Source organism: Hemibagrus wyckioides, linkage group LG17, assembly GCF_019097595.1.
Source record: "Hemibagrus wyckioides isolate EC202008001 linkage group LG17, SWU_Hwy_1.0, whole genome shotgun sequence".
Taxonomy (NCBI): Eukaryota; Metazoa; Chordata; class Actinopteri; order Siluriformes; family Bagridae; genus Hemibagrus; species Hemibagrus wyckioides.
The window spans coordinates 24,310,659-24,326,921 of NC_080726.1; positions in this window are offsets into that span (position 1 = coordinate 24,310,659).

Below are 16,263 nucleotides of genomic sequence, written 5' to 3' on the forward strand. Positions count from 1 at the left end.
CAGATCAGTCATTTAAAATGTGTGCTTGTCTTCTGAGTTTTGTTTGCGTAAGTAATTTTTTGCTGTATTGTGTAATATCAATAAAGACTATAATTGCACATTATTAAAGAAGGAGCAGCAAATATGTTTTGTTTTTTTCTGGAATAATAATGCATGAAGCACATGATGTTATGGGAAAATGACTCGGGCTGTGGTGGTGTGACGTCACACTACCCCGAAAATGATCCTGCCGCAGTTTCTCAAACTATTTGAAATAAAAATGCAAATGTAAAAAAAATGTTTCCATCTTATACATGCTTAAATATTTATTACCGAATGACGCGTCATACGTTTTAGCCAGATATCATTACAATTATTTGGTAGACGAGACAAGTTAGTTCTTGCTATCCCTGAGGTTATAGTAGCTATAAACATCCACTCCTTCTCCAGCTTCTCCTTACCCCCCCTTTCTTCAAGTTAAGAAAAACACAGAGTTTATTCTTTTTTTCTAAATACTTTTCCCCCAGTGTTCTGAGTTTCCAGAGTGACCACTGGTTCTACCCCTGGTTGGAGTCTTGTCACTTGGTGGTGCTCACTGATGCTGGATCAGTGAGCACCACCTGTGGACAGCCTGTGACCCAGGAGACAGAGCCACCTGGGGACTTCCACACCATCACAGATCTGCCATTACATCTGTCAGCTTGTGACAGCAATGAATTAGTGTCTATAATGACCTCAGAAACTACACTGACCTCATAGTTCCTCAAGAGCTCTTGATTGCTGTTGTAGAAAGGACATTAATCAGTTACAGTTACATTATTTAGTGTCCAGTGTGACCAAGATGAGGATGAGGTTCCCTTCTGAGCCTGGTTCCTCTCAAGGTTTCCCCCTCACATCATCACAGGGAGTTTTTCTTCACCACCGTCGCCTCAGGCTTCTCATTAGGGATAAATGTTAGAGATAAATAGTAACTTTAAACTTTATAATTGTTTTCTATGATTCTGTACTTCTGTAAAGCTGCTTTGAGACAATGTCGATTGTTAACAGAGCTATACAATTGAACTAAATTGAATTAATGATAGAAAGTAAATACATGACCCCAGAAGCACATTCTGTGATCAGTGTTCATCACTAGAGGGCATCCTCACCATGCACAGTAATTCTTGCTCAGTTGTTGACTGCAGTGTTTCCAGCCAAGGTCACAATTCAGTCTTTATTCCGTTCCACTGAATCATGTCCATTTTTACAGCCCAATGAGTAATGATAAGATGTGCTGAAACATGACAATTCTTTTTTTTTTTTTTTTTATAGCTCCAGTTCTTTTGCAAGTTTATTTCCTAAGAAGTGCTGTTTTGCTCTGGCATTCCAGCTCTGCTTCGGGGTCATTGATCTAATCAGGATATTGTCCCTTTGAACCATATAATCTGTGTACTGAGTGTGTGCACAGAAAAAAAACCCTCTCTACTCATAAAAAAGGGATCTTCAATGGCTGTAGTAAGGTTCTCCACAGGGCTGAAGGGTTTAATTTGAGTATGATTACAGGGAGTGTAGAAACCTATGACGAGTAAGGGAAATTTGGGTAGTGTGCCAATGATACAAAAGGTCACAAAGTGTACTCTGCATGAGGTCATGAGGTTCAGGTGGAAACAGTGTCTAATCAGGTCATCTTCGAAAAGCCTGACCAAATGACACTCATTTTGTTTCCCCGGCTCATTCTAACACCTTCACAAGAATCCGAGAGACATAAACATGTGGGTATGTCATGTTCCAGCATTTAGAGGTTTCAGCAGACTGCAAGGACAGATCATTGTCCAGGTTCTGCTCATCCTGTCCTGAATCTCACCGGCTAATAATATGGATCAGGAGACATTCATAACTGCACAACTTTGAGAAAAAAATGAAATAATAAAATAGTAGTGTAGTGTAGTGTAGTGTATAATGTATATAGTATAGTATAGTCAAGTATAATATAGTATAGTATAGTATAGTATAGTATAGTATAGTATAGTATAGTAGTGTGTAATTTGTCTATTGTATAATATTTGTATGTAATAATATTAATAATTGTAGGTAATATATAATATTAATAATAATAATAATAATAATAATAATAATGACAATAATAACCATAACAATACTTATTTATTATTATAAATACAATTATTATTATTATTATTATTATTATTATTATTATTATTATAAATTATTCATTATTTTTATTATTTCAAATGCGTGCCCTATATATTTTTTTTAAAACAAATCTTCAGCATTATGTACTATATAAAAATATTTACTGTTCATGATCAGCATGATGATCAGCATGGCCTTATAGATTTTTACACACATACTCATTATTTATACTGATTTCATTTGTAACAGAACATGAAAAAATACTGCATGTGTTTTCTATTAACTTGCGGATTGGTTTTAGGATATGAGAATTTTATTCCCTGCATCTAAACTGGATTTCTTTTCAGGATTTCAGGGTATTTATTTTGCAATAAATACAATTACTGTGTACAAATCATCAAATGTACTTCATTATACAGTTAAACATATTTTTACATTTAAAAAAGCAACATAGAAATACAACATTTTAGTAAAACAATAATGTCATAAATTATTACAATAAAGTATATGCCATCAAAAAAATTAAATGCAGATGTTTTCCTAATTATGTTGGTGTTGTGATGTGAAGACCTGAGATGAGATGGAAGACAGTGCAGGGGTGAAACGTCGGTGTGACCGTCACGAACTGTGTGTGTGCGTATTCATTTGCAGCCTGTCAGAATTTGCCTCAGCCTAAGTGAGAGTTAAAGATTATCCCAGTTCCTGTTATTTATAGGGGCTGATACTTGAGTAAGAGGCAGAAAGTGAGATGGCTGCATGACGGTAAGGGTGGTCAGACAAATAGCTGGGAACTTATGGAAAAATTTATTATGCTGGAGCTAATTTCAAAGAAATGTTAGCGTGGTGGTAAATGTAGCCAGGGACTTTTCGCTTTGTCATTCCAGAGCTCTTTATCATGCATTTTAATACTTATAAGAATGTGCAAAACAAACATGATCTCAGTGGATCGATTGTTGAGTCACATTTTTTCAAATTCTGTGTTTGTTCATTGTTTTCTTAAAGTTTGTCCTTGCACAGGGACTCCTAGGCAATAACCTTCTAAACGTCATGCCCGATGTAGCCTGCTGTCCCCGTGAGCAGTTTGGCCTAATGACTTTGCTCTGAACTGGGTGGGAAGCCATTGGGTTTAGCAATGCTATGCAGGAAATGGCTGAGGCAGTCACGCTGAACAGGTTGACACTGGATCTGTAGTCATTGCCCTGATAAACCTCTGCAACAAAACTTTATATAGAGCTTTAATTGGAAACAAATTGCCCCCCGGTGCAATATTCTGAAAAAGTCAGCGCAGACCTATAAAAGTGAGAAGAGTTGAAATTGTTTCGAAGGCTATTGCGTTGCGTTATCATAGAGAAAGCACGTTAAAGGTCACTTCCTTCTGTCAGTCTGCTGCTAATATCTAGATCTACAGCTCTCACAGCCTTTACTCCACACACAAAAACACAAAAACAGCAAGTGTTTCCTGAATGTTTTGTGCTGAGCTCATTATCCTTGATATACATCACCTACGATTTCCATTTACAATCCTCTACCGCAGACTAAAATGAGCCTAATTTCTCCCTCCAGTATTTAATTAACTCACAAGAACCTAATCCTAATTGCATTAGTGTCAGTTTCCAGCTTGTTGCTCTCCTGTTTCTCTCGTTCCCCCTCTTTCTCCCACACTTAGAAACCTTAGCCAAAGTCTTTATGGTCTTACGTCTTGTAATCCGGCCCCTTTTATTGCTCACTCTGTGAGCTGCCGTCAAGGATAAGGCAATTAGCTTATCACAAAGATGTGATTTATAGAATCAACATGCGACAGAAAACCCTGTGGTACCTCTGTGTGCTCTTTTAATTCTTAAAATGAAACTTATTTTCAGTTGGTCTTTGCTCCCAAACATTTCGAGCAGTGCTGTGGGTCATTGGTTCTGGGAGAGGGAGCTTGTTTTAGCAGGTGGCTGGGCAAATAAAACGCATAACTACAGTGCAGCAGTGCTTGTCTTTTGATGCCATTTTAGAAAGCCCTGGGGGGTCTGAGAACACCCTCCTAAAACGGTGGTGCTGGTAGACTTTGCATTGCATTTGTGTGTGTGTGTGTGTATGTGTGTGTATGTGTGTGTGTGTGTACAGCCCAGAGAGAGGTCAGGTTGGTGCCGGGCTTGTCGCTTTCTTACCTTATCTCAGGTAATATCCCAGCTCTGGAGGCATGTGATGTTGAGCAACTGGGTCATAAAGCGGCAAAACACTTTATGAGTGTGGCTGTGAAACCGTGTGCCCACGGCCTGGCCCGCTGCAGGGCTTTATTCACCTCAGCACACATAAAAATCCATAACACCTCAGTTTGTCTATGAAAACTAATTCTAGTGTTTTACAGAAATCAACAGGAAAATAAAACAAATTTTTTCAGACATGGTTAATTCTCAAAGGCTAAAATGTTTCGTCTTTTTAAAGCTTCCATGTAGACTTCTGCCACACAAGTTTCTTTATCAGAAAGGGTTTCAAGGAGATTCAATAAGAGAGACATTTCTGTAGAGGTCCAAAGATTCTAGAAAAAGGCATCAGACAACGGTGGGATCGAGTTTTGTTTGAAATGACCTACAGCCCTTTCTGGGTTTTATGTGGGTGCTGTAAAAAGCTATTATCACATTTCTGAGGTCTACCTGTCCCTATCTCTGTCTCTGTCCATATTCAGTCTGCTAGACCTGACCCTCTCAGCAGGGGGGATCCAGCAATAGCTGAAGGAAGCTGGGAGTAAAGGTGTGTGTACAGTATGTTGCTTCTTCTCAAGCCCATCTCCCTGCTTCAGTGCTCACGGCTCCACTTAATGGCTCCCAACTACATTCTGGCCTTCCTGCAGATAGAAGGCAGCCAAGCACAACGCTGCTTAATAACTGCATCCTGAACGAGTGAGATCACATCCCATTATGCCCATGGGGGGTCATGGACACCAAAGGGGGGGGGGGTGTCAGTGTGTGGAAATGTGTTTCCAATCTTATTTCTTTCCATAAAAGTTAATAAAATAACCAGTTCAAATTCTTTAAAGAACAAGCATCAGGCTTTTTTAACATGAAGACGCAGGAGGAGAGAGGGACAGGGGGAGGGGTGAAGGTGAAAGTGAGTAAGGGAACAAGTGTGTGACTGCATGAGAAATGAAGACAGCAGTAAGAGAGTGAGGGAGTGAATGGATGAGTGATTGAGAGACTGCATGAGCGAGAGAGTGAGTGATGAGTTAACTATGCATTGGCACTGTGTTGAAATGCAGATGAAGCAAGACTAGAGCAAAGGGGCCTGACAAGGAGGGGGACAGGGCTGAAAGGTCAACCTGATGTCGCTCTCGGTGGCCAAAAAGGGACAGGTTTTATTTTCCGTCAGGATGACTCCTTCAGCCGGGGGTTAATGCGCTGACTGAGGAATGGAGATGTGTGACCGAATTCATTAAGGGACAAGCAGGGAAGCGTGGAGAGTGTGGAAAAGACAGGAGACAGATTCCACACAAAACATGACACGTCCTCTTCCCTCTCTGTAGCCTCATCATAGTCCAGCCAGGTGACATAATCAAACATGTTCAATGTTGGTCGTAAGATCAACTCATATTCATGTTTAGAAATGTGGATAAATTAATCCTCAGACCCTTGCACTAGACTGACATTAATTCACGGCTGGTGATGATTCAGGAACAGAGGGCACATGAAGGCGTTTAAAATTTGTCAGAAGGACAAGACAACACGGGTGATTGAGTGTGAAGTTCTTCTCTTCACTCACGTAATAATGGATAACTTCGTTGGGTTTCACATTAGATGGCACTGTGCCAGATGTTTGCTCAAGACCAAAAACTCATTTAAGAAGGCCACATGGATATGATGCAATACTGATCAAATGAGGAGATTTTGAGAAGGTTAAGAAGCTCTGAGCTATGAGCACCAACCATGTAGGATCAGTACAATAAGGAATAAATATAAAAACCTCAGGATGTGTGTTTAGACACATCCATTTATAGTTACATTCAATGCTCTGGAACAAGTTAGACCTTTCTGTCACTTAAATTGTAACTGTGATAACTATTCTTTAACTTCCTCTATTTTCCTTTTTCTTTAATATGATGAGTGAAAAATGAATGCTTGTCATCTTAATATGAAAAAAAGTGCAAAATCCTGTTCCCTGTAAATATTTCCATATTGGGAAACTAGCAAAGTTCTGATTAATGCACAACAAATCTCCTTTACACATTTTTATTAAATACCAGCATGTTTTTAATATCAGCTATATGTTATTATTATACTATAATAATAATAATAATAATAATAATAATAATAATAATAATAATAATAATAATAATAATAATAATAATAATAATAATAATGTATTACAACGAGCACATTCAATATAAACCTGTGTGACTCGCCTTGAAGCTGGAACTACTGCCTAAGCTACAGAAAATACAGCATTAGGACATGTTATTTTGAATGACACATATCAACATATAAACTCACTGTCCACTTTATTAGGAACACCTGCCATATTTATGCAGGTATATATTAAGCAGCAACAGCAGCAGCACACTGCATAAAATCCAGCACACTGCATGTTTAAATCCAGAGCTTTAATGCAAGGGTGTTCAGGTGTTCCTATTAAAGTGGACGATAAGTATATACTATTAAAGTTTTAAACAAGTTTTTCCCTTCGGCTTTTCCCTTCAGGGGTGGCCACAGTGAATCATCTCTCTCCACCTATCCCTGTCTTCTGCATCCTCAACACTAGCTTCATATCCTCATTTATTCCATCCATATACCTCCTCTTTGGCCTTCCTCTTTTCCTCCTGCCTGGCAGCTCCATGTCCAACATTCTCCTACCAATATACTCACTCTCTCCTCTGAGCATGTCCAAACCATCTTCATCTATCCTCCCTAACTTTGTCCCCCAAATGTCCAACATGAGCCGTCCCTCTGATGTACTCGTTCCTAATCCTATCCAACCTTGTCACTCCCAAAGAGAACCTCAACATCTTCAGCTCTGCTACCTCCAGCTCTGACTCCTGTCTCTTCCTCATTGACACTGCCTCTAAACCATACAGCATGGCCGGTCTCACCACTGTCTTATATATATTAAAATTTTAAACAGTTGAAAAGTTTCTATCCCCAGGGCACAACCAGCTTGCTGTTAACGAGCAAGTTTTGCTTTAATTGTTAACTACTGTGATATAGTATGTACAGTTTAGACATGAAATCCGTTCACTACAAATCAATATAAAATTGAATTAAATCATTATTACTCTCCTGATTGTGCCATGTTATCATTTACATTTCTGTCATATTATGGAATATAAACCATGTCCCTTTACTGACTAATCATTGTCTTTTGATGTAAAAAAAAAAAAAAAAAAAAAAGAGGAAAAACTAATATTAATCTGCTCAGACGTTGTTCTTCCGCAAAGCCCTGGATAATTCGTTAAGTTGATGATTTATAAAAAGTCAGGGTCTAATGTTCCCCATCTCTACATAAATCTTCCCAGAATCAGAATTTTGCATAAAAGGAAACAGACTCCAACACCGAGAGAACAAAAACACACACCACAAACTCACACAGAATTAGTGCACATTATAGTGAACTCGTATAAAATACATAAGAAATCGAAGAAGAATTTAATAAGAAGTCTATTTTTAGCAGCTTTTCTGTGATGTAAACAGAAAGCAGGAGTTTTGTGTAAAGTGTTTTGTGTTTTCATACAAGTGTTGGATCAGCGTCCTGTAGTGTCTTTTTTTTTTACTTTACTTATTCTGTCACAATTAGAAAATATTATTTTATATATATATACAGTGTGCCATGAATTTCTTTCTATATTTTTACATAAAACATTATTTTTCCTCTTATACATATTCAGTGATTTATTTGGAAAATCAAAACACGAAGCTTTTAGGATTCATGAATATGTTTTTCTACTGCTTTTTTTATGTCATTCCCTTTAGAAATATAGGTGGAGGTGTCTTTTTATTATGTCATCATATGATTTTTGTTTATATGATGTTTCTATTGCTGCTATGAATATATGTTACAGCCGGCGGAAATATATTTTGAGCAATGCAATGATTTTTAAACACACACGCGCGCACACACACACACACACACACACAACCTCTGCCACTGAGTTGTGTGTTGGTGTGAGGCATGGGTTATACAGCAGTGTGTTAAACAATGCCACCTTTGAGTCCTCACAGACACTCACACCACACCAGCATTGATTGGTGACTGTACTAAAGGGAAATTTGCTGATCCCTCACTCAGTTACTCATTAACATTTAACATCTCTATCTATCTATCTATCTATCTATCTATCTATCTATCTATCTATCTATCTATCTATCTATCTATCTATATATATCTGTCTATATATATATATATGAAAGATGAAAGGACAGATGGATGGATGGATGTATATCTATATTTCTTTCTCTCTCTCTCTCTCTCTCTCTCTCTCTCTCTCTCAAAGTCTCCAGAAGACCTGTGTCAGATTCTTTAAAAACGCTCAGGCTTAAAGAGACTCCTGGTGCGTTGTTTGGTTTGTCACGTGCCAAATGCTGACTTTTGTAGAGTTTAGTGCTGTTTACTGACATTGCAGAAATCTACTTTAATACAGAACATGTTTAACTGCATTCACTTTTGTAGACACCGGTGCCTATTCATTTGCACGCTATTGTGTTTTTTTTAGTATATATAATCTTTTTGCGCTTTGACCACATTTATAGCCACATTAAAAAGGGTACTGTTTATTGCAAACTAATGAATTTCGGAAATTTGTACTTTTAATATGAAAGAAATAGAAATAAAAATAAAAGCAGTGGGTTTAACTAAAGCCTTGTGGGTTTAACGCTAATAGATAGATCTCAGCTGTGAAGTGTATTATTTCAGATAATATTACGTGTGTGTGTGTGTGTGCGTGCGTGTGTGTGTGTGTGTGTGTGTTTTAATATTATTTAGCATGAACGTCTGATTTCTGGGTTTTTTTCCCCTTTTTTTCTGTACATTTTAGCAGGAAATACTTCAGAATAAAAAGCTTTGGGTTAATGTGTGCTTTAGAGCATTGCATTGGGACTGTGTCAACACTCTGAAGTGGACACTTACTTATTTTGTGTTTTTGCTCCACTTTATTTTTGCTCTTCACAGACAAACGACGTGATATTGCGCAATAAACAACTATTTGATGCGGGAAACACCAAATATAGTGTTTACATTTACAAAATATTTTTTTATCAGCTACAGAAAAAATATTCTGACTCAGTAGATAGTTTTTTAATTGTTTCTTTTCTTTTTCTTTCTTTCTTTTTTTCTAGACAGCGATTGTTTCTCCGGTGTTCAATTTCAATTCAATTCGATTCAATTTATTTCTATAGTGCTTTTAACAATGGAAATGGTCTCAAGGCAGCTTTACAGAAGCACAGAAACATAGAAAACAATGATCAAGTTTAAAGTTAAGGTTCTCTTTTATCCCTAATAAGCAAGCCTGAGGCTCAACTCCCTGAGATGATCTGAGGAAGAAACCTTGTGAGGAACCAGTCTCAGAAGGAAACCTCATCCTCATTTGGGTAATGGAACTGTTGTCCTTTCTGCAACAGCAAACTTATACACACTTATGAAGAGCAGCATGGATTTCGTCTTCACTAACAAAACACAAAATAGACCGATTTTTTCCATGTTTTTGTATGAGTTCACTAAATATTTCTGTTCATCAGGTCGTGTCCATGTATGTTTATACGTAATTGTGAGTTTCAGTGTTTTGATAGACAGGCCCAGATATACAGTATCAGATATACAGTATTTTCCAGTATTGACCACACATGTTTAAACTAAGCTGTTAATAAATATACGAAAATATTCAAATTAGGTTTCATATGTTAGACGTCATATTTATGTTTATTTAGGTTATTTTATAAACTAAAATATTGATTTTAATCAAATAAAAAAAATTGTTTAACATTAGAACCCATGCACATAGATCAATATCATTTAAAACATTTTTCTCACTGCTGTAAAGTTCATTTCTCTTCATGTAAGACATTTCCACGTGCTTTACAAGGCTGTAAAAGCATGTGACAACATTACCTCTACACTACATATTTAAAACTATATATTTTATACTATATTTTATTGTTACAAAGGTATTTCCTTGCTCATATATGTTTTGCGTTCTCATGTATCTCAGTAACTGTAGTTGAATGGAAGGTCATCTCATCTTTGTTTAAAGTGCTTGAGCTGATTTGGACTGACTATTCAAAACCTGTTCTTCTGCACCAAGTTCATTTGTACTTTTTTTTATAGTATGCTTGTTTTGAAAGTGGCCATTTTTGCTGGGCAGTTCGTGAGTAAGAGCTTGCAACTTCTCATGGCGGATAATGGCTTTGCTGCGTGGCTCTGCATTAATGAGGGGGCTGTGAAGTCAAGCTTAATCGCCAAGGAAATCAAGCAGGTAATTGGTTTTGAATGCTTAATTGGGTGGAGTGGGGGGCGTTGGGAAGGTTAGGAGGAGGATCGAAGTCACATGGACCTCTGACTTCCCAATTCACCCCTATTGTGTTCACTAGCCTGCTCTGCTTTCAGTGAGAGAGCGAAAGAGCATTGAGAGAGAGAGAGAGAGAGAGAGAGAGAGCTGTCCCCCACAGGGTGGCGCCAGGGAGCAAAAATCAAGTCTGTAACAACTAGAGCATTATGTCCTGCTCCTGGACAATGTGGTTTTGTATAGGTCTGCATACACTCAGAAAATGTTGCTGTGAAACTCTGGAGCGACATGCAAATGCACACTGCATGGATCATGACAGTATCCTTAATGACTAACTCACATAGAAATATTCACTCCACTCTTAGTTTCAGAGCTTTTGCCTTCTTTGTACATAATATACACAGAGACCCTGTTTCCAGGTGGATTTGACTTTTTTGTTGGTCTTGAAAGGAAGGTACATCGACCTTCTGCAGCTTCACATGATTTGGTTTTATTTGTGATTTGCAGTGGATGGACAGGCGATAAGCACAGACGATGCAGCACAGTAGCACATGTCTTACGGCCGGTAAAGTTTCTCGGGTGACACTGTGAGTTGTCCTTGCTTCAGACGACAAACGCAAACCAAGATTTTACCTTCACGTGTCATAGGGGAGCTGTTCTTAGTTCTTAGGTCTGTTTGAGAAATCTGGGTTGGGTTTGCTTCCGTTTTTCATACCTCAGTGTGCCTGTGTGTGTGTGTATGTGTGTGTATGCGTGTGTGTGTGTGTGTGTGTTTTTGGGTCATTTGTTTTCTCTGAGTCATTCTGTTTGAATATGTGAATGCTAATAACCCCAGAGCCAGCTGTCTTATTAATCAGACTGCTCTGGTGAGGTGTTCTGTTCCAAACCTTTAGATTTCCTTTAGATTTCCTCCCTTGCCTGCACATGATCCAGGTTGGGCTGTTTGCTGCTTTAGCCACCTTTTAGTCCACTTCTGGTACAAAAGCACATTTCTGTTAGAGAAGTGCATGGCCACAACACAAATCCATAAGACAGCTTAGTGATAAAAAGGCAAACATACACTAAGAATTTGTGAATTATTGTGTGAAGGGGTTATATAACATTTTTTGTATGATGTGGCTGTTGATATATTGTAGACTGGTATTTATTTTTTAAATTAAATATTCTGTTGTTTTCCAAAGAAATGTAATCTTTTTGGTCAGGATTGTGGACACACACTGAATGTGACACCAGTTCATCACAGATCACAGTGAAGAGACAGAATAACTTAACACTTTTTACACAGTCAAGTGGGCTGTTTTCAGGAGGTGGATTGAGGCTGGACACAGCACACAGGAACTTGATCTCAGGATAGAGCCCACAAGCCGAAAGGTGACCTTCTGCAACCGGGCAGTCCCATTTAAGATCAATTAAATTCAAATATCAATTCATTTTTTCCTTTTCTTTTAATTTCTCTCTTTCTTTTTTAATTTCTTAATTAATTAATCTTTCTTAATTAAGCCAAAATGCCATAATAGCAATTAAAAATGTAAATTTTTTTTGATGGGCCAAATCCATTATAAATACATATACCTTAAATAAGCATCATTTACATACTGGAGACTAGACTGAAGAACTCTCTTAAATGAGTAGGAACTAAAAATGAAAACATTAAAGCACTAACAGAACCTGAGCAAGGTTCAATATCAAAATCATAGTTAAGGCTTACAAAATATAACCAGTTATTGATTCCCAATTTTTTAAACACAACCGTTTTATTTAACTATTTAGGTTAAATAACTTCATCAGATTATAGTCTAGTCTTGTGGATTAGATTTGTTGCACTGAGGCATGACTTACCTGTATGTAGGTTGCTTAAGGGGTTACAACTATAAATGTTTATGTGGTAGAACCTGCATGAGGCACACTTTTTCTCAATAAGAGTGCGTTTTTTGGTTCGCAGAAACAGTCGAAGGATGATTATTCCTTCGGATTTTATCATATCATGGTTTAAATATCATCAGATAAAAGCTGTTGGTAAACTTGTACCAAATTCACAGTACCAGCACCAAAAACCGTGAGAAACGTTTGTAATGTGGACACATGGACTGGACACAGTTCCTGTAAGTGTGTTCAGTAACTACACGGTATGATTCTGAATTATTCCTGCTTTGTCAGACTCCACTGAAAGCTCAACAAGCCATACAGTCAAAATGGTCTTTACGTATTGTACAGTCCAGCGGTAGAGCTTTACTTTGAGTCCCTGAGTCAATATTGAATCCAGGATGGGCAGGGTGAGAAGTACAGAACAGTGTGAACAGAAAACATGGAGGCAGTGAAATTTAACACAAAGCACTGAATGACAGACTCGTGTAATGTGTAATGTGGTAGCAAGATGAGCATGATGTTACTTTGTGTGACTTTTAAGGAGTCAATCATTTGCAGCAGATGCAATGCCTGTGCACATGCAGTCCTTCTGTTTTGGACCGAGATTACATTGTTTTAAATAGATGCAACGATACTGTAATTATATTACATGACAAGGCTTTCTTACTGTAATGATTTGAAGGTGTATTGAGGAGCCTCCTACAGTAGTTGCTGAAGGCCAAAGAAGGATGGGGAGGTTATTCATGGGGTCATGGTGCCCTGGTGATGAGTTATGGACTGCTTCTGTAAGGACACTCTGACCCCAGCTCTTCAAGGTTTTCCCCAACACTCCCTCAGTTTACTTCTTTTGATTGTCCTTGAGGAACCCAATCTGAGTATTAAATACAAGTGTGAGACGTCTTAGATGCTGACCGTGATAGCTCACATCTGTGGTCTGCTAGCTGGAACCGAACTTACAGAGGTGTACAGCTGAGATGGAGTCTCGTTTTAGTAGATAATGAGGCAAAAGAGTAGAAATAATTGGACTGAAAATGGACAGGCAAGCACTGATTACCAGTGAATCACTACTCTGTGAGTCTTTGTGATCAAAGAAGCCAAATGGTTTCCTGAGCTTAGACACACATCTCTAGCACTTTTAAAGGTAAACACTTACAGGGTAGACTTTTATGTCTTAGGCTTCATTCGGGAAAAGAGCACACATGAACACCCTTCCCATTGTCTGTTTACTGAGTTGACAGTCTGTATCAGCCAGTCAGGAGTTCAGAAGCAGGGAGGGGCAATGCCAGTTTGGTTGTTCACATTATGGAAGTTTAATAACACATGATGTATTTATGTCATGGGAGGAGATATGAGTTAAACGGATTGATTTAAAAACATTTTTTAGGGATTTAAGGGATCATTGTGATTGTGGATGTGGATTTTCTCTAAATTGTCTGTTCTGCAGGGTGAAGGGTGAGGGTTCCTCGTGCTTCATGGATCAATGCTCAGTTTGCTTCCAGTGGAAAATTCAAGTGATCTAATCAAAGCAAGTCCTTGATCAAAGTCTTTGATGACTTTAGTGCTTAAAAAAATCCAAACTATAAATATTTTCTGCAAAATTGTATTTGTGCCAAGTTCTCATGACATAAAGCTCACCAAACGTTGTGTGTGATGTCAAAACCATATTCTGACAACTATAATGGAGAATTCCTGTCATGAACATCTTTTACCATAAAATACACCATGAAAAGAAAACAGCTATGAACCTTCTTATTCTCTATTTTTCTCTGAACAAAAAATGTAATTCTACTTAAAACAATAAAGAGTGAAGAAGTGCTCTGGAGGATGGATGAGACGTTTTAAAGCAGTAATGAGGAGCAGTCGATGAGGAAGAGGGTAAGGTCCAAGTCGATGTGTGGAATGGGACATGATCAGCGGCTACTGAGTCTCACACCAGAACGTTCTGCTCTGTGCTGTAGACCGTAGTGGAGGGGTAGTGAGAGGTCACAGGCCTTAATGGCTGCCAAGTGTATTTTAGTTCAGAAACCCTTGTTCAAAGTTAACTTCAAACTTCATTTCTTACAACATTCACAGTGCAAACTACCAGTAGCTGATGGTTTGATCTAGATTTCGACACCTTTATATTCATTCTGATATAGAGATTTTGTTGTACTCTATATGTATCCCTGCTGTTCCTGAGTACTAAAATGTTAACACTGAACATCACAGGAATCGTTTCTGGACATGTCATGACTGCTAGGTTTGTCTGAAAACCTGATATGGAAACTGCTTGCCATTTTTGGTTCACCTACATTGTGTTTTTATAACACCATAATGACCTCTGCTGCACATCCACTTTTAATCTCATTACAGTGACCAGCTTCAATAAGAGTCATTCTTCTTCTTCTTCTTCTTCTTCTTCTTCTTCAGCAGCAGCAGAATATACCTTTGTTAATATCAATCAATCACAAAATGAAATGCATCCAATGTATTGGGAAGGACCACTAAATGTCCTGACATGTAACTGACACTAAATGTCCTGACTTGAATTTCATCCAAGTGGGTCAATATTCGCAAGAAAAAGTTCCCAGGAAATTTCATTCCTTTCATCTTAATGACTGATGTAGCAAGAGTCATTCTTTACATGTATATTATCTACTAGTACGAAACACTAACTAAGTTGTCTTGTCAATTAAGTAAATTACTGCAGACTGTAAATTGGACTAATTACAGCCAATATAACTAAACTAAAACTAAACTAAACTAGGATGCCCTGCTATACAATTCAGTATGTTTGGCATAAAGCCTGATTGTAAGGTAAAGTGTTAACACACCTTATGAGCCACATCTGTCCTACTCTTACCCAACCATCTTGTGTCTGTAAGCATGTGAGCTCGGGAATGCTGAATGTTTTTTCACTACGCTCTACTACACACTTGGCTTTCAAAACAGAGCCAAGAGCTTGTGTGCAGGATACATAGGTTTTGCTGTTTGTTATTATTTGTTGTTAATGGGTGACACATTGAAAGCTCTGGAAGGAGGTGTGTGAGATTCTGCCTCTCCCCCTCCAAAAAAAAGCTGAAAAACTAAAAACTGACCATGTCATCAGCAAACCTCTCCTGTAAATGTTGATTCATATTGTCAGGTTTATATATATATATATTTCAGCAAATATATCATCTGTAAAATGGGACAGAAAATGAGCTCCTGGATTAAATACACACATTCTGTTCCTCTGGAAACTGTACTAGGCAATCCTCTACATTTATTACTAAAATATAGTTACTCCCTTCACGAGTGTGTTTATATCACATGACTTATTTATTCACTCTGGCCAGAACTCCATGTTTTTTTAAATGGAAGTAAAGGTTCAGAGATACACAGAAATTACTAAAGTAAATAATACAGAAAGTACTAGGTGGACAAAAAAAATTAACACAAACATAAAAGTTCTTTCCACTCTAAAAAACACAGGAAAACCCGCTAATAGATCTTTATGTCTTTCTGAATGATTAAAAAGAATCATGTTGTGCCGAATTGTGCCAGATAATAACATAACTCAGGTTCACCTATACGTCTTCTCCTCACTGATTATTATTATTATTATTATTATTATTATTATTATTATTATTAATAATAATAATAATAATAATAATAATAATAATAATAATAATAATAACAATAATAATAATAGTAATAGTAATAATAATAATAATAATAATAATAATAATAATAATAATAATAATAATAATAATAATAATAATAACGTCTGTATTGTGCGTGTTGCTTTCATTTTATTTTAAAAGTGCAAATAAAGTAGCTTATCAATATACATAAATATT